The sequence below is a fragment of the Anomaloglossus baeobatrachus genome, unplaced genomic scaffold (genome assembly GCF_048569485.1).
Source record: "Anomaloglossus baeobatrachus isolate aAnoBae1 unplaced genomic scaffold, aAnoBae1.hap1 Scaffold_325, whole genome shotgun sequence".
Lineage (NCBI taxonomy): Eukaryota > Metazoa > Chordata > Amphibia > Anura > Aromobatidae > Anomaloglossus > Anomaloglossus baeobatrachus.
The window spans coordinates 316,024-338,080 of record NW_027442639.1 but is presented as its reverse complement, the minus strand read 5'-3'; the positions used below and the strand labels follow the sequence as shown (position 1 = coordinate 338,080).

At 49.3% G+C, this 22,057-nt stretch overlaps 9 non-coding genes and 3 pseudogenes across 9 annotated transcripts; all 12 read right to left on the bottom strand.

Annotated features, from left to right (window-relative positions):
* Positions 1-393: 393 nt before the first annotated feature.
* On the bottom strand, positions 394-584 carry LOC142270112 (U2 spliceosomal RNA). Its single transcript, XR_012735476.1, has one exon. It is a non-coding gene; the product is annotated as a U2 spliceosomal RNA (small nuclear RNA).
* Positions 585-1,971: 1,387 nt separating this feature from the next.
* Positions 1,972-2,162, bottom strand: LOC142270111 (U2 spliceosomal RNA). The gene has a single exon (XR_012735475.1). It is a non-coding gene; the product is annotated as a U2 spliceosomal RNA (small nuclear RNA).
* A 1,387-nt stretch (positions 2,163-3,549) lies between these two features.
* LOC142270139 (U2 spliceosomal RNA) lies at positions 3,550-3,745 on the bottom strand. The gene has a single exon (XR_012735495.1). It is a non-coding gene; the product is annotated as a U2 spliceosomal RNA (small nuclear RNA).
* A 697-nt stretch (positions 3,746-4,442) lies between these two features.
* LOC142270153 (U2 spliceosomal RNA) lies at positions 4,443-4,584 on the bottom strand (annotated as a pseudogene).
* A 1,387-nt stretch (positions 4,585-5,971) lies between these two features.
* LOC142270110 (U2 spliceosomal RNA) lies at positions 5,972-6,162 on the bottom strand. Its single transcript, XR_012735474.1, has one exon. It is a non-coding gene; the product is annotated as a U2 spliceosomal RNA (small nuclear RNA).
* A 1,387-nt stretch (positions 6,163-7,549) lies between these two features.
* Positions 7,550-7,740, bottom strand: LOC142270108 (U2 spliceosomal RNA). Its single transcript, XR_012735473.1, has one exon. It is a non-coding gene; the product is annotated as a U2 spliceosomal RNA (small nuclear RNA).
* Positions 7,741-9,127: 1,387 nt separating this feature from the next.
* LOC142270107 (U2 spliceosomal RNA) lies at positions 9,128-9,318 on the bottom strand. The gene has a single exon (XR_012735472.1). It is a non-coding gene; the product is annotated as a U2 spliceosomal RNA (small nuclear RNA).
* Positions 9,319-10,705: 1,387 nt separating this feature from the next.
* Positions 10,706-10,896, bottom strand: LOC142270105 (U2 spliceosomal RNA). Its single transcript, XR_012735470.1, has one exon. It is a non-coding gene; the product is annotated as a U2 spliceosomal RNA (small nuclear RNA).
* Positions 10,897-12,283: 1,387 nt separating this feature from the next.
* On the bottom strand, positions 12,284-12,474 carry LOC142270104 (U2 spliceosomal RNA). Its single transcript, XR_012735469.1, has one exon. It is a non-coding gene; the product is annotated as a U2 spliceosomal RNA (small nuclear RNA).
* Positions 12,475-13,861: 1,387 nt separating this feature from the next.
* Positions 13,862-14,063, bottom strand: LOC142270133 (U2 spliceosomal RNA; annotated as a pseudogene).
* A 5,429-nt stretch (positions 14,064-19,492) lies between these two features.
* On the bottom strand, positions 19,493-19,596 carry LOC142270149 (U2 spliceosomal RNA; annotated as a pseudogene).
* Positions 19,597-20,983: 1,387 nt separating this feature from the next.
* On the bottom strand, positions 20,984-21,176 carry LOC142270130 (U2 spliceosomal RNA). The gene has a single exon (XR_012735489.1). It is a non-coding gene; the product is annotated as a U2 spliceosomal RNA (small nuclear RNA).
* Between the last annotated feature and the right edge of the window lie 881 nt (positions 21,177-22,057).

Here is a 22,057-nt window from a genome sequence, read left to right as displayed (position 1 = left end):
GGAATAAACAGGTAACTTTCTTTGGAGTGGAAGCGGAGAGATCGCACCAGATGCCAATTCTAGATCTTATCACACCTGTGGTCACTGCAGCAGCAGGTGAATCCACTTTGTCCAAAAGGGATCTATTCCATTCAATTGCAAATGATCTAGATAAGACAGAGAACTGCAGCACGGGGACATAGCCGAGTTGGTCAGGTTGAGTGGTGATGAGTTTGCTATTTGGATGAATAAAGAAAGTCAAAAGTGTGAAAGATAAAAAACAAAAGGAGGAAGTGTGAAAAGTGAATGGGCCAAATTGAGGTGCATATGAAGACGTATGCTTTCTTCCAATTCATTAAATCGGGCTAATATGAATCAGGTGAATTGAGTTCTGCTTTTGGAAACTGGGTTAAGAAGGGGTGCACCGTTCCTGGAGGTACTGCAATACCAGGTCAATGCGTGGAGTGGACAGAGCAAGCTCTTTTTCCATCTCCCTGTTCTAAAAATCCATTTAATATATGGTCCCCAGATAGGGGACGTATCAGATATTAAACTGATAAGAACAGATACTACACTTGATCTTAGCCAAAAGGCCGAGAAGCGATAACCAGAATTGGTTTGGGCCTCGAGTGGCACCCTGGCCTATGCCGGACACATCTTAGGGAGAGAGAGCGAGAGGGAGACAAACCCACGCCTACACAAGACATTTTGTCACCCAAGCCAACCCTTGAAAAGGCTGCTTTGCAGAGCAAAAACAAGAAGAATGGTGCGTTTTGCAGCCGCCGCCCACTGCAATGAATCTGAATAACTCCTCCTTTAGGGCGCAAGCAACTCCCCTCCCCCTTGCAGTCTTTCCAATTCACGATACAAAAAGACGGACAGGACAGGTTGCCTGACTTTCCGTCACTGCCACCCTTTGCCATCCTTACCCGTAGAAAGCCCTTTCATCATCCCCAAACCCTAATCTTTTCCCTTTCCTTCCCAGCCCCCAAACCCTGCCCTCTGTACCTTTCTCACCACCCGCTTCCCTTCTCCTGTCATCCCCCTACCACCCGGGAAAAAAAGAGATTGCCCCCTCCTTCCACTAGCCCACCCTCCCACCCAAAGAACAACTTCTTCTGCGCAGCTTGTTTTCTAGGCAGCAGCGCTATTGTGATGTCATCGGGGGGCATTGTGACAAGCCGCCAGTGTTCCGTCTCTTCATGTTGTGCACAGTTCAAACGGAAAATACATCAACAGGCAGACTACAGAAAAGCTTACTATCAAAGGTTAGAGGGGGGCTTTCTCAGAGGGCTTTTTACAGTTTTTCTATTCCCAATTAGCCGTTTAAGTGTACTTATTGAAAGTAGTAATTCTTTCATAGGCCGCCCTTTCTTAGTATTTGACGTTCCTTATATTGCGGTATGAGGCTTCGCAGTAGGTTGCAAACATTCATCACCCATGACTGTCCCCAATTGAGCTCAGAAGCTCAATGTCTATCATGACCTCTCTTTTAGAATGTCCAAGAGCAAGCAAACTATTCCTCCAGGAGAGGGCGCCAACAGACTACTAAAGAGATCATCATTACTCAAAGAAAACCCCAAAAACCAATGCATGATAGGAATAAACAGGTAACTTTCTTTGGAGTGGAAGCGGAGAGATCGCACCAGATGCCAATTCTAGATCTTATCACACCTGTGGTCACTGCAGCAGCAGGTCAATCCACTTTGTCCAAAAGGGATCTATTCCATTCAATTGCAAATGATCTAGATAAGACAGAGAACTGCAGCACGGGGACATAGCCGAGTTGGTCAGGTTGAGTGGTGATGAGTTTGCTATTTGGATGAATAAAGAAAGTCAAAAGTGTGAAAGATAAAAAACAAAAGGAGGAAGTGTGAAAAGTGAATGGGCCAAATTGAGGTGCATATGAAGACGTATGCTTTCTTCCAATTCATTAAATCGGGCTAATATGAATCAGGTGAATTGAGTTCTGCTTTTGGAAACTGGGTTAAGAAGGGGTGCACCGTTCCTGGAGGTACTGCAATACCAGGTCAATGCGTGGAGTGGACAGAGCAAGCTCTTTTTCCATCTCCCTGTTCTAAAAATCCATTTAATATATGGTCCCCAGATAGGGGACGTATCAGATATTAAACTGATAAGAACAGATACTACACTTGATCTTAGCCAAAAGGCCGAGAAGCGATAACCAGAATTGGTTTGGGCCTCGAGTGGCACCCTGGCCTATGCCGGACACATCTTAGGGAGAGAGAGCGAGAGGGAGACAAACCCACGCCTACACAAGACATTTTGTCACCCAAGCCAACCCTTGAAAAGGCTGCTTTGCAGAGCAAAAACAAGAAGAATGGTGCGTTTTGCAGCCGCCGCCCACTGCAATGAATCTGAATAACTCCTCCTTTAGGGCGCAAGCAACTCCCCTCCCCCTTGCAGTCTTTCCAATTCACGATACAAAAAGACGGACAGGACAGGTTGCCTGACTTTCCGTCACTGCCACCCTTTGCCATCCTTACCCGTAGAAAGCCCTTTCATCATCCCCAAACCCTAATCTTTTCCCTTTCCTTCCCAGCCCCCAAACCCTGCCCTCTGTACCTTTCTCACCACCCGCTTCCCTTCTCCTGTCATCCCCCTACCACCCGGGAAAAAAAGAGATTGCCCCCTCCTTCCACTAGCCCACCCTCCCACCCAAAGAACAACTTCTTCTGCGCAGCTTGTTTTCTAGGCAGCAGCGCTATTGTGATGTCATCGGGGGGCATTGTGACAAGCCGCCAGTGTTCCGTCTCTTCATGTTGTGCACAGTTCAAACGGAAAATACATCAACAGGCAGACTACAGAAAAGCTTACTATCAAAGGTTAGAGGGGGGCTTTCTCAGAGGGCTTTTTACAGTTTTTCTATTCCCAATTAGCCGTTTAAGTGTACTTATTGAAAGTAGTAATTCTTTCATAGGCCGCCCTTTCTTAGTATTTGACGTTCCTTATATTGCGGTATGAGGCTTCGCAGTAGGTTGCAAACATTCATCACCCATGACTGTCCCCAATTGAGCTCAGAAGCTCAATGTCTATCATGACCTCTCTTTTAGAATGTCCAAGAGCAAGCAAACTATTCCTCCAGGAGAGGGCGCCAACAGACTACTAAAGAGATCATCATTACTCAAAGAAAACCCCAAAAACCAATGCATGATAGGAATAAACAGGTAACTTTCTTTGGAGTGGAAGCGGAGAGATCGCACCAGATGCCAATTCTAGATCTTATCACACCTGTGGTCACTGCAGCAGCAGGTGAATCCACTTTGTCCAAAAGGGATCTATTCCATTCAATTGCAAATGATCTAGATAAGACAGAGAACTGCAGCACGGGGACATAGCCGAGTTGGTCAGGTTGAGTGGTGATGAGTTTGCTATTTGGATGAATAAAGAAAGTCAAAAGTGTGAAAGATAAAAAACAAAAGGAGGAAGTGTGAAAAGTGAATGGGCCAAATTGAGGTGCATATGAAGACGTATGCTTTCTTCCAATTCATTAAATCGGGCTAATATGAATCAGGTGAATTGAGTTCTGCTTTTGGAAACTGGGTTAAGAAGGGGTGCACCGTTCCTGGAGGTACTGCAATACCAGGTCAATGCGTGGAGTGGACAGAGCAAGCTCTTTTTCCATCTCCCTGTTCTAAAAATCCATTTAATATATGGTCCCCAGATAGGGGACGTATCAGATATTAAACTGATAAGAACAGATTTTTGATTTAATGAAGCTTTCCAAAGCACCGCAAAAATGCATGACCGAAGTCACACCAAAAACAGTGCAAAGGCTAGGATTCGTGTGGACCCCTCCGTGAGAAGAGGATCCCCAAAAATCAACCCCGTCCCTCCGAGCCAGAAGGCCACAGCGAGGGTCAGGGATCTTCGGTGCTCCCCCAAGCCGAAGCCTGGTTGAGCCTTGTTGTTGCTCCCAGCGTCCACCGAGGCATCTTACCCAAGTGGAGTAGGGAGCTACTAGTCGTTGGTTTCGCAGCCGAGACTGCCCGGACCGTCAACCGGTGTTGGTTTCTCAGCCCAAGGCTGACCGGACCTCCAACCGGGTGTTGGTTTCTCAGCCCAAGGCTGACCGGACCTCCAACCGGGTGTTGGTTTCTCAGCCCAAGGCTAACCGGACCTCCAACCGGGTGTTGGTTTCTCAGCCAAAGCTGACCCGGACCTCCAACCGGGTGTTGGTTTCTCAGCCCAAAGCTGACCGGACCTCCGACCGGGATTATAAAAATTTCCCTTCTTAGCCAGAAGGCCGGGATAGGGCAATATGCTTGGAAAGTATGAATAGGCAAGGCGCGGCGTGCGACAGAGTCTGAGGCTTACCAGGGTCCCAACCTAGCAAGTTCAGACTCCCTCCAGGGTGTCCATTCCTGGGGCACATTGCACCATAACCCCCACACTTACTCAGTCTAATAGCCTCGATCCTGGTAGGGCCATGGTTTCCTCTAGATGGATATACTATCCTCCCAAAGTACTAACAAGTGCAACCTTCCAGTGTGCATTGCATCATTGTACTAAGGTGGCCGGAGCCTTAAACCACCTTTTCGAACGATACTACACTTGATCTTAGCCAAAAGGCCGAGAAGCGATAACCAGAATTGGTTTGGGCCTCGAGTGGCACCCTGGCCTATGCCGGACACATCTTAGGGAGAGAGAGCGAGAGGGAGACAAACCCACGCCTACACAAGACATTTTGTCACCCAAGCCAACCCTTGAAAAGGCTGCTTTGCAGAGCAAAAACAAGAAGAATGGTGCGTTTTGCAGCCGCCGCCCACTGCAATGAATCTGAATAACTCCTCCTTTAGGGCGCAAGCAACTCCCCTCCCCCTTGCAGTCTTTCCAATTCACGATACAAAAAGACGGACAGGACAGGTTGCCTGACTTTCCGTCACTGCCACCCTTTGCCATCCTTACCCGTAGAAAGCCCTTTCATCATCCCCAAACCCTAATCTTTTCCCTTTCCTTCCCAGCCCCCAAACCCTGCCCTCTGTACCTTTCTCACCACCCGCTTCCCTTCTCCTGTCATCCCCCTACCACCCGGGAAAAAAAGAGATTGCCCCCTCCTTCCACTAGCCCACCCTCCCACCCAAAGAACAACTTCTTCTGCGCAGCTTGTTTTCTAGGCAGCAGCGCTATTGTGATGTCATCGGGGGGCATTGTGACAAGCCGCCAGTGTTCCGTCTCTTCATGTTGTGCACAGTTCAAACGGAAAATACATCAACAGGCAGACTACAGAAAAGCTTACTATCAAAGGTTAGAGGGGGGCTTTCTCAGAGGGCTTTTTACAGTTTTTCTATTCCCAATTAGCCGTTTAAGTGTACTTATTGAAAGTAGTAATTCTTTCATAGGCCGCCCTTTCTTAGTATTTGACGTTCCTTATATTGCGGTATGAGGCTTCGCAGTAGGTTGCAAACATTCATCACCCATGACTGTCCCCAATTGAGCTCAGAAGCTCAATGTCTATCATGACCTCTCTTTTAGAATGTCCAAGAGCAAGCAAACTATTCCTCCAGGAGAGGGCGCCAACAGACTACTAAAGAGATCATCATTACTCAAAGAAAACCCCAAAAACCAATGCATGATAGGAATAAACAGGTAACTTTCTTTGGAGTGGAAGCGGAGAGATCGCACCAGATGCCAATTCTAGATCTTATCACACCTGTGGTCACTGCAGCAGCAGGTGAATCCACTTTGTCCAAAAGGGATCTATTCCATTCAATTGCAAATGATCTAGATAAGACAGAGAACTGCAGCACGGGGACATAGCCGAGTTGGTCAGGTTGAGTGGTGATGAGTTTGCTATTTGGATGAATAAAGAAAGTCAAAAGTGTGAAAGATAAAAAACAAAAGGAGGAAGTGTGAAAAGTGAATGGGCCAAATTGAGGTGCATATGAAGACGTATGCTTTCTTCCAATTCATTAAATCGGGCTAATATGAATCAGGTGAATTGAGTTCTGCTTTTGGAAACTGGGTTAAGAAGGGGTGCACCGTTCCTGGAGGTACTGCAATACCAGGTCAATGCGTGGAGTGGACAGAGCAAGCTCTTTTTCCATCTCCCTGTTCTAAAAATCCATTTAATATATGGTCCCCAGATAGGGGACGTATCAGATATTAAACTGATAAGAACAGATACTACACTTGATCTTAGCCAAAAGGCCGAGAAGCGATAACCAGAATTGGTTTGGGCCTCGAGTGGCACCCTGGCCTATGCCGGACACATCTTAGGGAGAGAGAGCGAGAGGGAGACAAACCCACGCCTACACAAGACATTTTGTCACCCAAGCCAACCCTTGAAAAGGCTGCTTTGCAGAGCAAAAACAAGAAGAATGGTGCGTTTTGCAGCCGCCGCCCACTGCAATGAATCTGAATAACTCCTCCTTTAGGGCGCAAGCAACTCCCCTCCCCCTTGCAGTCTTTCCAATTCACGATACAAAAAGACGGACAGGACAGGTTGCCTGACTTTCCGTCACTGCCACCCTTTGCCATCCTTACCCGTAGAAAGCCCTTTCATCATCCCCAAACCCTAATCTTTTCCCTTTCCTTCCCAGCCCCCAAACCCTGCCCTCTGTACCTTTCTCACCACCCGCTTCCCTTCTCCTGTCATCCCCCTACCACCCGGGAAAAAAAGAGATTGCCCCCTCCTTCCACTAGCCCACCCTCCCACCCAAAGAACAACTTCTTCTGCGCAGCTTGTTTTCTAGGCAGCAGCGCTATTGTGATGTCATCGGGGGGCATTGTGACAAGCCGCCAGTGTTCCGTCTCTTCATGTTGTGCACAGTTCAAACGGAAAATACATCAACAGGCAGACTACAGAAAAGCTTACTATCAAAGGTTAGAGGGGGGCTTTCTCAGAGGGCTTTTTACAGTTTTTCTATTCCCAATTAGCCGTTTAAGTGTACTTATTGAAAGTAGTAATTCTTTCATAGGCCGCCCTTTCTTAGTATTTGACGTTCCTTATATTGCGGTATGAGGCTTCGCAGTAGGTTGCAAACATTCATCACCCATGACTGTCCCCAATTGAGCTCAGAAGCTCAATGTCTATCATGACCTCTCTTTTAGAATGTCCAAGAGCAAGCAAACTATTCCTCCAGGAGAGGGCGCCAACAGACTACTAAAGAGATCATCATTACTCAAAGAAAACCCCAAAAACCAATGCATGATAGGAATAAACAGGTAACTTTCTTTGGAGTGGAAGCGGAGAGATCGCACCAGATGCCAATTCTAGATCTTATCACACCTGTGGTCACTGCAGCAGCAGGTGAATCCACTTTGTCCAAAAGGGATCTATTCCATTCAATTGCAAATGATCTAGATAAGACAGAGAACTGCAGCACGGGGACATAGCCGAGTTGGTCAGGTTGAGTGGTGATGAGTTTGCTATTTGGATGAATAAAGAAAGTCAAAAGTGTGAAAGATAAAAAACAAAAGGAGGAAGTGTGAAAAGTGAATGGGCCAAATTGAGGTGCATATGAAGACGTATGCTTTCTTCCAATTCATTAAATCGGGCTAATATGAATCAGGTGAATTGAGTTCTGCTTTTGGAAACTGGGTTAAGAAGGGGTGCACCGTTCCTGGAGGTACTGCAATACCAGGTCAATGCGTGGAGTGGACAGAGCAAGCTCTTTTTCCATCTCCCTGTTCTAAAAATCCATTTAATATATGGTCCCCAGATAGGGGACGTATCAGATATTAAACTGATAAGAACAGATACTACACTTGATCTTAGCCAAAAGGCCGAGAAGCGATAACCAGAATTGGTTTGGGCCTCGAGTGGCACCCTGGCCTATGCCGGACACATCTTAGGGAGAGAGAGCGAGAGGGAGACAAACCCACGCCTACACAAGACATTTTGTCACCCAAGCCAACCCTTGAAAAGGCTGCTTTGCAGAGCAAAAACAAGAAGAATTGTGCGTTTTGCAGCCGCCGCCCACTGCAATGAATCTGAATAACTCCTCCTTTAGGGCGCAAGCAACTCCCCTCCCCCTTGCAGTCTTTCCAATTCACGATACAAAAAGACGGACAGGACAGGTTGCCTGACTTTCCGTCACTGCCACCCTTTGCCATCCTTACCCGTAGAAAGCCCTTTCATCATCCCCAAACCCTAATCTTTTCCCTTTCCTTCCCAGCCCCCAAACCCTGCCCTCTGTACCTTTCTCACCACCCGCTTCCCTTCTCCTGTCATCCCCCTACCACCCGGGAAAAAAAGAGATTGCCCCCTCCTTCCACTAGCCCACCCTCCCACCCAAAGAACAACTTCTTCTGCGCAGCTTGTTTTCTAGGCAGCAGCGCTATTGTGATGTCATCGGGGGGCATTGTGACAAGCCGCCAGTGTTCCGTCTCTTCATGTTGTGCACAGTTCAAACGGAAAATACATCAACAGGCAGACTACAGAAAAGCTTACTATCAAAGGTTAGAGGGGGGCTTTCTCAGAGGGCTTTTTACAGTTTTTCTATTCCCAATTAGCCGTTTAAGTGTACTTATTGAAAGTAGTAATTCTTTCATAGGCCGCCCTTTCTTAGTATTTGACGTTCCTTATATTGCGGTATGAGGCTTCGCAGTAGGTTGCAAACATTCATCACCCATGACTGTCCCCAATTGAGCTCAGAAGCTCAATGTCTATCATGACCTCTCTTTTAGAATGTCCAAGAGCAAGCAAACTATTCCTCCAGGAGAGGGCGCCAACAGACTACTAAAGAGATCATCATTACTCAAAGAAAACCCCAAAAACCAATGCATGATAGGAATAAACAGGTAACTTTCTTTGGAGTGGAAGCGGAGAGATCGCACCAGATGCCAATTCTAGATCTTATCACACCTGTGGTCACTGCAGCAGCAGGTGAATCCACTTTGTCCAAAAGGGATCTATTCCATTCAATTGCAAATGATCTAGATAAGACAGAGAACTGCAGCACGGGGACATAGCCGAGTTGGTCAGGTTGAGTGGTGATGAGTTTGCTATTTGGATGAATAAAGAAAGTCAAAAGTGTGAAAGATAAAAAACAAAAGGAGGAAGTGTGAAAAGTGAATGGGCCAAATTGAGGTGCATATGAAGACGTATGCTTTCTTCCAATTCATTAAATCGGGCTAATATGAATCAGGTGAATTGAGTTCTGCTTTTGGAAACTGGGTTAAGAAGGGGTGCACCGTTCCTGGAGGTACTGCAATACCAGGTCAATGCGTGGAGTGGACAGAGCAAGCTCTTTTTCCATCTCCCTGTTCTAAAAATCCATTTAATATATGGTCCCCAGATAGGGGACGTATCAGATATTAAACTGATAAGAACAGATACTACACTTGATCTTAGCCAAAAGGCCGAGAAGCGATAACCAGAATTGGTTTGGGCCTCGAGTGGCACCCTGGCCTATGCCGGACACATCTTAGGGAGAGAGAGCGAGAGGGAGACAAACCCACGCCTACACAAGACATTTTGTCACCCAAGCCAACCCTTGAAAAGGCTGCTTTGCAGAGCAAAAACAAGAAGAATGGTGCGTTTTGCAGCCGCCGCCCACTGCAATGAATCTGAATAACTCCTCCTTTAGGGCGCAAGCAACTCCCCTCCCCCTTGCAGTCTTTCCAATTCACGATACAAAAAGACGGACAGGACAGGTTGCCTGACTTTCCGTCACTGCCACCCTTTGCCATCCTTACCCGTAGAAAGCCCTTTCATCATCCCCAAACCCTAATCTTTTCCCTTTCCTTCCCAGCCCCCAAACCCTGCCCTCTGTACCTTTCTCACCACCCGCTTCCCTTCTCCTGTCATCCCCCTACCACCCGGGAAAAAAAGAGATTGCCCCCTCCTTCCACTAGCCCACCCTCCCACCCAAAGAACAACTTCTTCTGCGCAGCTTGTTTTCTAGGCAGCAGCGCTATTGTGATGTCATCGGGGGGCATTGTGACAAGCCGCCAGTGTTCCGTCTCTTCATGTTGTGCACAGTTCAAACGGAAAATACATCAACAGGCAGACTACAGAAAAGCTTACTATCAAAGGTTAGAGGGGGGCTTTCTCAGAGGGCTTTTTACAGTTTTTCTATTCCCAATTAGCCGTTTAAGTGTACTTATTGAAAGTAGTAATTCTTTCATAGGCCGCCCTTTCTTAGTATTTGACGTTCCTTATATTGCGGTATGAGGCTTCGCAGTAGGTTGCAAACATTCATCACCCATGACTGTCCCCAATTGAGCTCAGAAGCTCAATGTCTATCATGACCTCTCTTTTAGAATGTCCAAGAGCAAGCAAACTATTCCTCCAGGAGAGGGCGCCAACAGACTACTAAAGAGATCATCATTACTCAAAGAAAACCCCAAAAACCAATGCATGATAGGAATAAACAGGTAACTTTCTTTGGAGTGGAAGCGGAGAGATCGCACCAGATGCCAATTCTAGATCTTATCACACCTGTGGTCACTGCAGCAGCAGGTGAATCCACTTTGTCCAAAAGGGATCTATTCCATTCAATTGCAAATGATCTAGATAAGACAGAGAACTGCAGCACGGGGACATAGCCGAGTTGGTCAGGTTGAGTGGTGATGAGTTTGCTATTTGGATGAATAAAGAAAGTCAAAAGTGTGAAAGATAAAAAACAAAAGGAGGAAGTGTGAAAAGTGAATGGGCCAAATTGAGGTGCATATGAAGACGTATGCTTTCTTCCAATTCATTAAATCGGGCTAATATGAATCAGGTGAATTGAGTTCTGCTTTTGGAAACTGGGTTAAGAAGGGGTGCACCGTTCCTGGAGGTACTGCAATACCAGGTCAATGCGTGGAGTGGACAGAGCAAGCTCTTTTTCCATCTCCCTGTTCTAAAAATCCATTTAATATATGGTCCCCAGATAGGGGACGTATCAGATATTAAACTGATAAGAACAGATACTACACTTGATCTTAGCCAAAAGGCCGAGAAGCGATAACCAGAATTGGTTTGGGCCTCGAGTGGCACCCTGGCCTATGCCGGACACATCTTAGGGAGAGAGAGCGAGAGGGAGACAAACCCACGCCTACACAAGACATTTTGTCACCCAAGCCAACCCTTGAAAAGGCTGCTTTGCAGAGCAAAAACAAGAAGAATGGTGCGTTTTGCAGCCGCCGCCCACTGCAATGAATCTGAATAACTCCTCCTTTAGGGCGCAAGCAACTCCCCTCCCCCTTGCAGTCTTTCCAATTCACGATACAAAAAGACGGACAGGACAGGTTGCCTGACTTTCCGTCACTGCCACCCTTTGCCATCCTTACCCGTAGAAAGCCCTTTCATCATCCCCAAACCCTAATCTTTTCCCTTTCCTTCCCAGCCCCCAAACCCTGCCCTCTGTACCTTTCTCACCACCCGCTTCCCTTCTCCTGTCATCCCCCTACCACCCGGGAAAAAAAGAGATTGCCCCCTCCTTCCACTAGCCCACCCTCCCACCCAAAGAACAACTTCTTCTGCGCAGCTTGTTTTCTAGGCAGCAGCGCTATTGTGATGTCATCGGGGGGCATTGTGACAAGCCGCCAGTGTTCCGTCTCTTCATGTTGTGCACAGTTCAAACGGAAAATACATCAACAGGCAGACTACAGAAAAGCTTACTATCAAAGGTTAGAGGGGGGCTTTCTCAGAGGGCTTTTTACAGTTTTTCTATTCCCAATTAGCCGTTTAAGTGTACTTATTGAAAGTAGTAATTCTTTCATAGGCCGCCCTTTCTTAGTATTTGACGTTCCTTATATTGCGGTATGAGGCTTCGCAGTAGGTTGCAAACATTCATCACCCATGACTGTCCCCAATTGAGCTCAGAAGCTCAATGTCTATCATGACCTCTCTTTTAGAATGTCCAAGAGCAAGCAAACTATTCCTCCAGGAGAGGGCGCCAACAGACTACTAAAGAGATCATCATTACTCAAAGAAAACCCCAAAAACCAATGCATGATAGGAATAAACAGGTAACTTTCTTTGGAGTGGAAGCGGAGAGATCGCACCAGATGCCAATTCTAGATCTTATCACACCTGTGGTCACTGCAGCAGCAGGTGAATCCACTTTGTCCAAAAGGGATCTATTCCATTCAATTGCAAATGATCTAGATAAGACAGAGAACTGCAGCACGGGGACATAGCCGAGTTGGTCAGGTTGAGTGGTGATGAGTTTGCTATTTGGATGAATAAAGAAAGTCAAAAGTGTGAAAGATAAAAAACAAAAGGAGGAAGTGTGAAAAGTGAATGGGCCAAATTGAGGTGCATATGAAGACGTATGCTTTCTTCCAATTCATTAAATCGGGCTAATATGAATCAGGTGAATTGAGTTCTGCTTTTGGAAACTGGGTTAAGAAGGGGTGCACCGTTCCTGGAGGTACTGCAATACCAGGTCAATGCGTGGAGTGGACAGAGCAAGCTCTTTTTCCATCTCCCTGTTCTAAAAATCCATTTAATATATGGTCCCCAGATAGGGGACGTATCAGATATTAAACTGATAAGAACAGATACTACACTTGATCTTAGCCAAAAGGCCGAGAAGCGATAACCAGAATTGGTTTGGGCCTCGAGTGGCACCCTGGCCTATGCCGGACACATCTTAGGGAGAGAGAGCGAGAGGGAGACAAACCCACGCCTACACAAGACATTTTGTCACCCAAGCCAACCCTTGAAAAGGCTGCTTTGCAGAGCAAAAACAAGAAGAATGGTGCGTTTTGCAGCCGCCGCCCACTGCAATGAATCTGAATAACTCCTCCTTTAGGGCGCAAGCAACTCCCCTCCCCCTTGCAGTCTTTCCAATTCACGATACAAAAAGACGGACAGGACAGGTTGCCTGACTTTCCGTCACTGCCACCCTTTGCCATCCTTACCCGTAGAAAGCCCTTTCATCATCCCCAAACCCTAATCTTTTCCCTTTCCTTCCCAGCCCCCAAACCCTGCCCTCTGTACCTTTCTCACCACCCGCTTCCCTTCTCCTGTCATCCCCCTACCACCCGGGAAAAAAAGAGATTGCCCCCTCCTTCCACTAGCCCACCCTCCCACCCAAAGAACAACTTCTTCTGCGCAGCTTGTTTTCTAGGCAGCAGCGCTATTGTGATGTCATCGGGGGGCATTGTGACAAGCCGCCAGTGTTCCGTCTCTTCATGTTGTGCACAGTTCAAACGGAAAATACATCAACAGGCAGACTACAGAAAAGCTTACTATCAAAGGTTAGAGGGGGGCTTTCTCAGAGGGCTTTTTACAGTTTTTCTATTCCCAATTAGCCGTTTAAGTGTACTTATTGAAAGTAGTAATTCTTTCATAGGCCGCCCTTTCTTAGTATTTGACGTTCCTTATATTGCGGTATGAGGCTTCGCAGTAGGTTGCAAACATTCATCACCCATGACTGTCCCCAATTGAGCTCAGAAGCTCAATGTCTATCATGACCTCTCTTTTAGAATGTCCAAGAGCAAGCAAACTATTCCTCCAGGAGAGGGCGCCAACAGACTACTAAAGAGATCATCATTACTCAAAGAAAACCCCAAAAACCAATGCATGATAGGAATAAACAGGTAACTTTCTTTGGAGTGGAAGCGGAGAGATCGCACCAGATGCCAATTCTAGATCTTATCACACCTGTGGTCACTGCAGCAGCAGGTGAATCCACTTTGTCCAAAAGGGATCTATTCCATTCAATTGCAAATGATCTAGATAAGACAGAGAACTGCAGCACGGGGACATAGCCGAGTTGGTCAGGTTGAGTGGTGATGAGTTTGCTATTTGGATGAATAAAGAAAGTCAAAAGTGTGAAAGATAAAAAACAAAAGGAGGAAGTGTGAAAAGTGAATGGGCCAAATTGAGGTGCATATGAAGACGTATGCTTTCTTCCAATTCATTAAATCGGGCTAATATGAATCAGGTGAATTGAGTTCTGCTTTTGGAAACTGGGTTAAGAAGGGGTGCACCGTTCCTGGAGGTACTGCAATACCAGGTCAATGCGTGGAGTGGACAGAGCAAGCTCTTTTTCCATCTCCCTGTTCTAAAAATCCATTTAATATATGGTCCCCAGATAGGGGACGTATCAGATATTAAACTGATAAGAACAGATTTGATTTAACAGCATCTTTATTATCATGCACTACTCACAAAAAGGTAACAAACCGTGTACAGTGCCGCAGCCCCGTACACACAGAAATATACAATCCTTCTTACATAGCCATAGAGTACGACGCACTAAACTATACATCACGCTCCTATGCTTATCCATAACACTCAAGCTGAAAGAAAAAGTTAGACAATAAATAACGACGAACCGGCGATTGGGGGATGGGGGTAGGGGAAAAGGGGGATAGGGTGGGGAAATCACAGGCCCGAAGCTTTATTGAAAGACGCACATAACGGGAAAAGGAGGGAGGGGGCATGGAAGAGGTCTAAACCTCCTCCTCGGCGCTGTCGTCCGGACTGTCCATGATGGAATAGTCTCTGAGCAGGCTGTGGATCAGCCTGCGGCAATCCTGGATAGACATCCTCTCCCTCTTCAAGATGAGCCGGTTCCTGGCGACCCAAATAGCGTCCTTAAAGCAGTTCATAAGGCGCCAAGCCTCCTGGATGGCTCCAACGGTGTGCGCCCCAGGGAAGAGTCCATAAAGTACGGAATGGTACGATAGGCTCCCTCTGGGGACGGAGTTCCTCAGGTCATCCTCCAGGGCAACCAACAGGCGCTGTGCGAAACGGCAGTCCCAAAAGGCGTGCAGCGATGTTTCCTCCACAAAGGGGCACCTTGGGCAGTACCGGGTTTTGCACAGGTTCCGGGCGTGCATGAATGACCGGACGGGCAGTCCGCCCTGTATCGCCATCCATGACAAGTCCTTGTGCCCGTTGGTCAATCCAGCCGATGACACGTTTGTCCAAACAGTCTCCAGTGTGTCGTGATGAAGTCCTGGAATGTTCTCCATTTCGTCCTTGGCTCTGATGAGTTTGTGGATAGTCTTTGGCTTCCACAAATCAGGCTTGAGTCCCTCCAGTTGGTGTTCCCTCACAAACCGAACCACGTCTCCGTAGAACCATGGCGCCGTCCAGTTGTAGGGGAAGGAGCTGTCCCACTTGTCCCAGCCTAACCGTCTCCAAAGGGGGAGCAGGAAGAAGCGAGACATGGACCCACCCGCGGAACCTCTCTTGACTCGCAGAGTTCGGCGAACGCAGTCACATACGAAGGAGGATCGCAGGAGGGTGGGGATATCGGGTACGCCCTTCCCACCCTTGCGAGGATCCTTGTACATGATGCTCCGCTTTACTCTGTCCATCTTGGATCCCCAGACAAAACGAAACACCGTCCTGGTAATGGCCCTGCACACGGTGGCAAGGGGGGGCCAGGCCTGGGCCGTGTACTGCAGCACGGGCAGTACCTCGTTACGCAGGACCAGTGCTTTGCCCTCACAGGTGAGGCGTCTGAGGCTCCACAGACCGATCCGTTGGGTGATCTTGGTCAAGCGTTCCTCCCAGGACTTGAGGGCTGCTCCTTCCTTCCCGAACCAGACTCCAAGAACCTTGATGAAATCCGGCTGGATGCTGAAAGGGAAGGGGGCGGAAGAGGCCGGCTGCCAGTCCCCGAAGAGCATGGCTTCCGACTTCCCGCAGTTGACTTTGGCTCCCGAAGCCCGTCCGAAGGTCTCACAGGTCTGGACGAGGGTGTCGACTGAGCGCCGGTCCGCGCAGAAGACGGTCACGTCGTCCATGTAGAGCGAGCACTTGACCTCGAAGCGTTCCGGTCCTGGTGCGGTGATCCCTCTGATCTCTCCATTCCGCCGGATAGCCTCTGCAAAGAGTTCTATAACACAAACAAAAAGAAGAGGTGACAGAGGACAGCCTTGTCTGACCCCTGAGAGGACCGGGAAGGGGTCAGTCTTCCAGCCGTTTACCAACACCGAGCTGTGAATATCAAAATACATTAGTTGGACATACAAGCAAAACATGTTACCCAAACCTAACCTGTGCAGAGCTTTGCCCAGGAACTCATGGGAAACACGGTCGAAGGCCTTTTCCTGATCCAACGAGATCAGGGCTGCGTGCACCCGGCGGGCTTTGATGTACTCGACCGTGTCCCGCATGAGAGCCAGGCTGTCTGCGATGCGACGTCCGGGGATGCCGCAGGTCTGATCCGGGTGGATGATCCGTCCGATAACAGTCTTCAATCTCGTTGCCATCGTCTTGGCCAGGATCTTGTAGTCGACGTTCAGAAGGGTGATGGGACGCCAATTCTTCAGGTCGCACCTCTCTCCTTTACGCTTGTACAGGATCGTGACCATTCCTTCCCTCAGAGATGGAGGCATTCTGCCCTCCACCACCATCTCCTCATACAGCCCTAACAGGTCCGGACAGATTAGGTCTCCCAGCGCTACATAGAGCTCTGCTGGGAGGCCGTCACTGCCCGGTGTCCTGCCAGAACTAAAGGATTTGGCGGCCGAGAGCAGCTCGTCCACCGTCAGAGGAACGTCCATGGCCGCCGCGTCTGCAGGGTCAAGATGGTTAGTGATACCTGACAGGAACTTATCGGCGGCCTCGGGGTCAGTAGTCTTGCGGGCGTAGAGTTCGCTGTAGAAGTCGCTGACGACCTTCATCACATTCTCTTTCCCGCGTCGTATGCTTCCACTCTCGTCTCGTAGTTCATTCATGGGCGTGTGACCGGCGTGGAGTTTCCTGAAAAAGAACGAGTTACATTTCTCACCCTTCTCCAGGTTCTCCACTTTGGAACGGAAGACAATTCGCTCGGACTCCTCCTCGAAGTGCCTTTTCAGGCTCCTCTTAGTCTCCTCCAGCTCCTCTCTCACGTCCCAGCCGCATCGAAGAAGGTCCTGCAGGGAACGCAGCTCACGCTGGAGTCTCCTGAAGTCCCTCCTCTTCAGACACGCCTGTTGTTGACTCTTTGCCTGAAAGAAGAAACGGAACTCGAGTTTAACGTATTCCCACCAGTCAGAAACAGACTGGAAGCCCGCCTTGTAGGCCCGCCACGTGGAGTAGGCAGCTCTAAGCTCCTCCAGAATCTCACCCTTTTCCAGCAGAGAGCAGTTCAGCTTCCAGGAGCCCGGGCCAATGGGGAAGCCATGGCCCAGCACACCTTGAAAGTGAATGGCTCTGTGGTCAGAGAAGAAGCAGGGGACCATCGAGTGCCCACTCCGCCCAACCGCCCGAGAGGTAAACACAAAGTCAATCCTGGAACGCAGCGAGCCATCGGATCGGCACCATGAATAGTTCACGGATCCGTGTCCGATGGAGCCAACAACGTCCACAAGAGAGGCTTCGGTCACCATCTCAATGAGCAGTTTGGATGTGACGTCCAACTTGGCAGCCGTTCCAGAACTGCGTCCATCCTCCTCAATCGGGCAGTTGAAATCCCCGGCCATCACTACCGTCCTGGCGGTAGCGAGCTGAGGGCGCAGGGCTTGGAGGAGCTCCAGTCGATCGCTCTTCACAGGAGAAGCATACACATTGATGAACCTGACAGGTTCTCCCGCCCAGGTGCCATCCACGAGCAGTAACCTGCCGCAGACGATTTCCTGAACAGAGTCCAATGTGAAGGCGCTTCCCCTGATCAGCACGGCGACCCCCGCGGACCTACAGTCGCCTCCGCCGGACCAGTAGGATGGGCCATGGGTCCACTCCCTGGCCAGATGGTTGAAGGACCTAGAGGAGGGAAGGGAGCATTCCTGCAGGAAAAATACATCACTAGACTGAGTGTTAAGGAACGCAAAAATTGTCTGACGTCGGAACTTGTCTCTGATGCTCCTAACATTAATGGAAAAGATGTTAATGTTAGCAGTCATTGGAGGAAAGAGAAAGTTAGAGCAGGCGGTGTGCCTTAGTTACCACTCCGGTCGGGCGGTTCTTCCTCTTTGGCACCTGCTGGTAAGGGTATCTCCAGCAGACCCTCTTCTTCTAGCTGATCGAGCAGGGATGGTGCCTCAGTGGCTTCCGACTCCTCCATTTCTTCTTCGGCCACAAGGGACTCCACCATCTGCTCCAACACGTCCGGTTCTGGGAGGAGGCCATCCTCCTCTTCCTGGGGTGGATTGGGGTCCACAATGAACAGCTTGGAAGGTTCTGCGACAGGACTATCTTCCACCTTCCTTTTCCTTTGGCCTGTACCTGAGGAGACAAGAGCTGGAAAATCCTCCTCGGTGAAAAGTGCAAGAGTGCTGAGGCCCTCTGCTCTCATGGTCTGGGGAGGGAGAGTGGGCTTTGGGGGGGGGGTGAGGAGACCAACTGAGGAGTAGGGAAATGAGGTGGAGGTAGTGGAATCCTCAGTAGGGTTGGCCGGGGGGGGAGGGGTTTGGACAGGGGTGACAGGGGGGGGGGCCAGGGAGGGGGCAACAGTTTTCTTACCCTTCTTTTCCCTGGACTCCGTGGCTGCTGGGGCATCGGCTGGAGCCACGGTCGCTGGGTTCTTGGCCGCCTTGTCCTTGGCCTCTGTGGCCTTGGTCGTAGCTGCCTTGGTCGACGAAGCTGTGACTACCCGATACTGGGTCGCCGCGGCAACCCTTGCCCAGGATTTCTCCCGCTGTGGGCAGTCCTTGTAAAGGTGGTCCGCCTGTCCACATAGGTTGCAAGTCTTCTTCTTTGGGCAGTCCTTGGAGCTGTGTCCTGTCACCCGGCAAACCCTGCAGGCGTCCTCCTTGCAGGTCTTCATCGAATGCCCTTTCCCGCCACATTTCCTGCAGTTGTGTGGCATGTCCGGGTAGTAGATGAGACCAAAGGAGTTTCCCAGAGAGAATGTCGGGGGCAGGTGCTGGAGACCATCCTCGGATGCTGGTTCCCTGTGGAGTCGAACGGTTACTGACCACTTACCCGTCCAGAATCCGTTGCCGTTAAGGATGTGGGATGGCTCCCTCACCACTGTGCAGAGACGTCCCAGGAACGTGGAGATGTCTCTTCCTGGGGTGTGCGGATTCCGCATGGAGACCGTGATCCTCTTCTCATCCCTCTGTATAGGACAGGATCCTAAAAAAGAATGAAAAGGGGAGTCCGGCATCGCTGCGTTCATCGCCTCCCAGTATCTCCTGCAGGCATTCACCGTGGCAAAGGTTACCAGAAAAATGCCAGTCATGAAGGTCTGGACACTCAGGGTTTCCGCCCTGGAGAAGCCCTGATCCAGAATCATCTTCTTGCAGAACACGTCGCTGGACATGTCCGGCAACCTACCATCCACCGCCTTCAGCTTCAGGGCGACCGTCTGCCGCATCCAAGGCTCCAGGGTTGGAGCCTTTTCAGGCGGCGTCCGGGCTCCCTCCGGCTGGCTGGCGTCGGAGGTAGGGGCCTCTTGGGCCGAAGAAGCCTCTGGATGAGCCTTCCTGGAGGTCCCTGGGTCCTGAGCCTTCTTGGCTGCCTTCTCTGGCTTGCTTGCCATGGCTGGTTCCTGCTTGAGTTCCCGGAGCTGGATCTTGGATTCTTCTCCGGGTGTCTTCTCCCGCTGTGTTCCTCCTCGAAGTTCCTCTGGTCTCCCCAAGTCTTCTCCGAGCCTTCGTCTTCTTGCTTCTTTCTGCCAAGCTCTTCTTCCGTCCGATCTCCCTCTTTCGGTCTCGGCTGGGCTTCGGAGCTTGTCTCCCTGATCGTATCTCGTCAAGTGTAGCTAGCTCAGTTTGTTCTGATAAGAACAGATACTACACTTGATCTTAGCCAAAAGGCCGAGAAGCGATAACCAGAATTGGTTTGGGCCTCGAGTGGCACCCTGGCCTATGCCGGACACATCTTAGGGAGAGAGAGCGAGAGGGAGACAAACCCACGCCTACACAAGACATTTTGTCACCCAAGCCAACCCTTGAAAAGGCTGCTTTGCAGAGCAAAAACAAGAAGAATGGTGCGTTTTGCAGCCGCCGCCCACTGCAATGAATCTGAATAACTCCTCCTTTAGGGCGCAAGCAACTCCCCTCCCCCTTGCAGTCTTTCCAATTCACGATACAAAAAGACGGACAGGACAGGTTGCCTGACTTTCCGTCACTGCCACCCTTTGCCATCCTTACCCGTAGAAAGCCCTTTCATCATCCCCAAACCCTAATCTTTTCCCTTTCCTTCCCAGCCCCCAAACCCTGCCCTCTGTACCTTTCTCACCACCCGCTTCCCTTCTCCTGTCATCCCCCTACCACCCGGGAAAAAAAGAGATTGCCCCCTCCTTCCACTAGCCCACCCTCCCACCCAAAGAACAACTTCTTCTGCGCAGCTTGTTTTCTAGGCAGCAGCGCTATTGTGATGTCATCGGGGGGCATTGTGACAAGCCGCCAGTGTTCCGTCTCTTCATGTTGTGCACAGTTCAAACGGAAAATACATCAACAGGCAGACTACAGAAAAGCTTACTATCAAAGGTTAGAGGGGGGCTTTCTCAGAGGGCTTTTTACAGTTTTTCTATTCCCAATTAGCCGTTTAAGTGTACTTATTGAAAGTAGTAATTCTTTCATAGGCCGCCCTTTCTTAGTATTTGACGTTCCTTATATTGCGGTATGAGGCTTCGCAGTAGGTTGCAAACATTCATCACCCATGACTGTCCCCAATTGAGCTCAGAAGCTCAATGTCTATCATGACCTCTCTTTTAGAATGTCCAAGAGCAAGCAAACTATTCCTCCAGGAGAGGGCGCCAACAGACTACTAAAGAGATCATCATTACTCAAAGAAAACCCCAAAAACCAATGCATGATAGGAATAAACAGGTAACTTTCTTTGGAGTGGAAGCGGAGAGATCGCACCAGATGCCAATTCTAGATCTTATCACACCTGTGGTCACTGCAGCAGCAGGTGAATCCACTTTGTCCAAAAGGGATCTATTCCATTCAATTGCAAATGATCTAGATAAGACAGAGAACTGCAGCACGGGGACATAGCCGAGTTGGTCAGGTTGAGTGGTGATGAGTTTGCTATTTGGATGAATAAAGAAAGTCAAAAGTGTGAAAGATAAAAAACAAAAGGAGGAAGTGTGAAAAGTGAATGGGCCAAATTGAGGTGCATATGAAGACGTATGCTTTCTTCCAATTCATTAAATCGGGCTAATATGAATCAGGTGAATTGAGTTCTGCTTTTGGAAACTGGGTTAAGAAGGGGTGCACCGTTCCTGGAGGTACTGCAATACCAGGTCAATGCGTGGAGTGGACAGAGCAAGCTCTTTTTCCATCTCCCTGTTCTAAAAATCCATTTAATATATGGTCCCCAGATAGGGGACGTATCAGATATTAAACTGATAAGAACAGATTTTTGATTTAATGAAGCTTTCCAAAGCACCACAAAAAATGCATGACCGAAGTCACACCAAAAACAGTGCAAAGGCTAGGATTCGTGTGGACCCCACCGTGAGGAGAGGGTCCCCAAAAATCAACCCCGTCCCTCCGAGCCAGAAGGCCACAGCAAGGGTCAGGGATCTTCGGTGCTCCCCCAAGCCGAAGCCTGGTTGAGCCTTGTCGTTGCTCCCAGCGTCCACCCAGGCATCTTACCCAAGTGGAGTAGAGAGTTACTAGTTGTTGGTTTCGCAGCCAAAACTGCCCGGACCGTCAACCGGTGTTGGTTTCTCAGCCCAAGGCTAACCGGACCTCCAACCGGGTGTTGGTTTCTCAGCCGAAGCTGACCCAGACCTCCAACCGGGTGTTGGTTTCTCAGCCGAAGCTGACCCAGACCTCCAACCGGGTGTTAGTTTCTCAGCCCAAAGCTGACCAGACCTCCGACCGGGATTATAAAAATTTCCCTTCCTAGCCAGAAGGCCGGGATAGGATAATATGCTCAAAAAGTATGAAAAGGCAAGGTACGGTGTGCTACAGAGCCCAAGGCTTGCCGGGGTCCCAAGCCAGCAAGCTCAGACTCACTCCAGGGTCGTCAGTCCTGGGGCACGTTGTACCATAGCCCCCCACCCTTACTCAGTCTAATAGCCTCGATCCTGGTAGGGCCATGTTTTCCTCTAGATGAATATACTATCCACCCAGAGTACTAGCAAGTGCAACCTTCCAGTGTGCATTGTATCATTGTACTAAGGTGGCCTGGAGCTTAAACCACCTCTTCGAACAACACTACACTTGATCTTAGCCAAAAGGCCGAGAAGCGATAACCAGAATTGGTTTGGGCCTCGAGTGGCACCCTGGCCTATGCCGGACACATCTTAGGGAGAGAGAGCGAGAGGGAGAC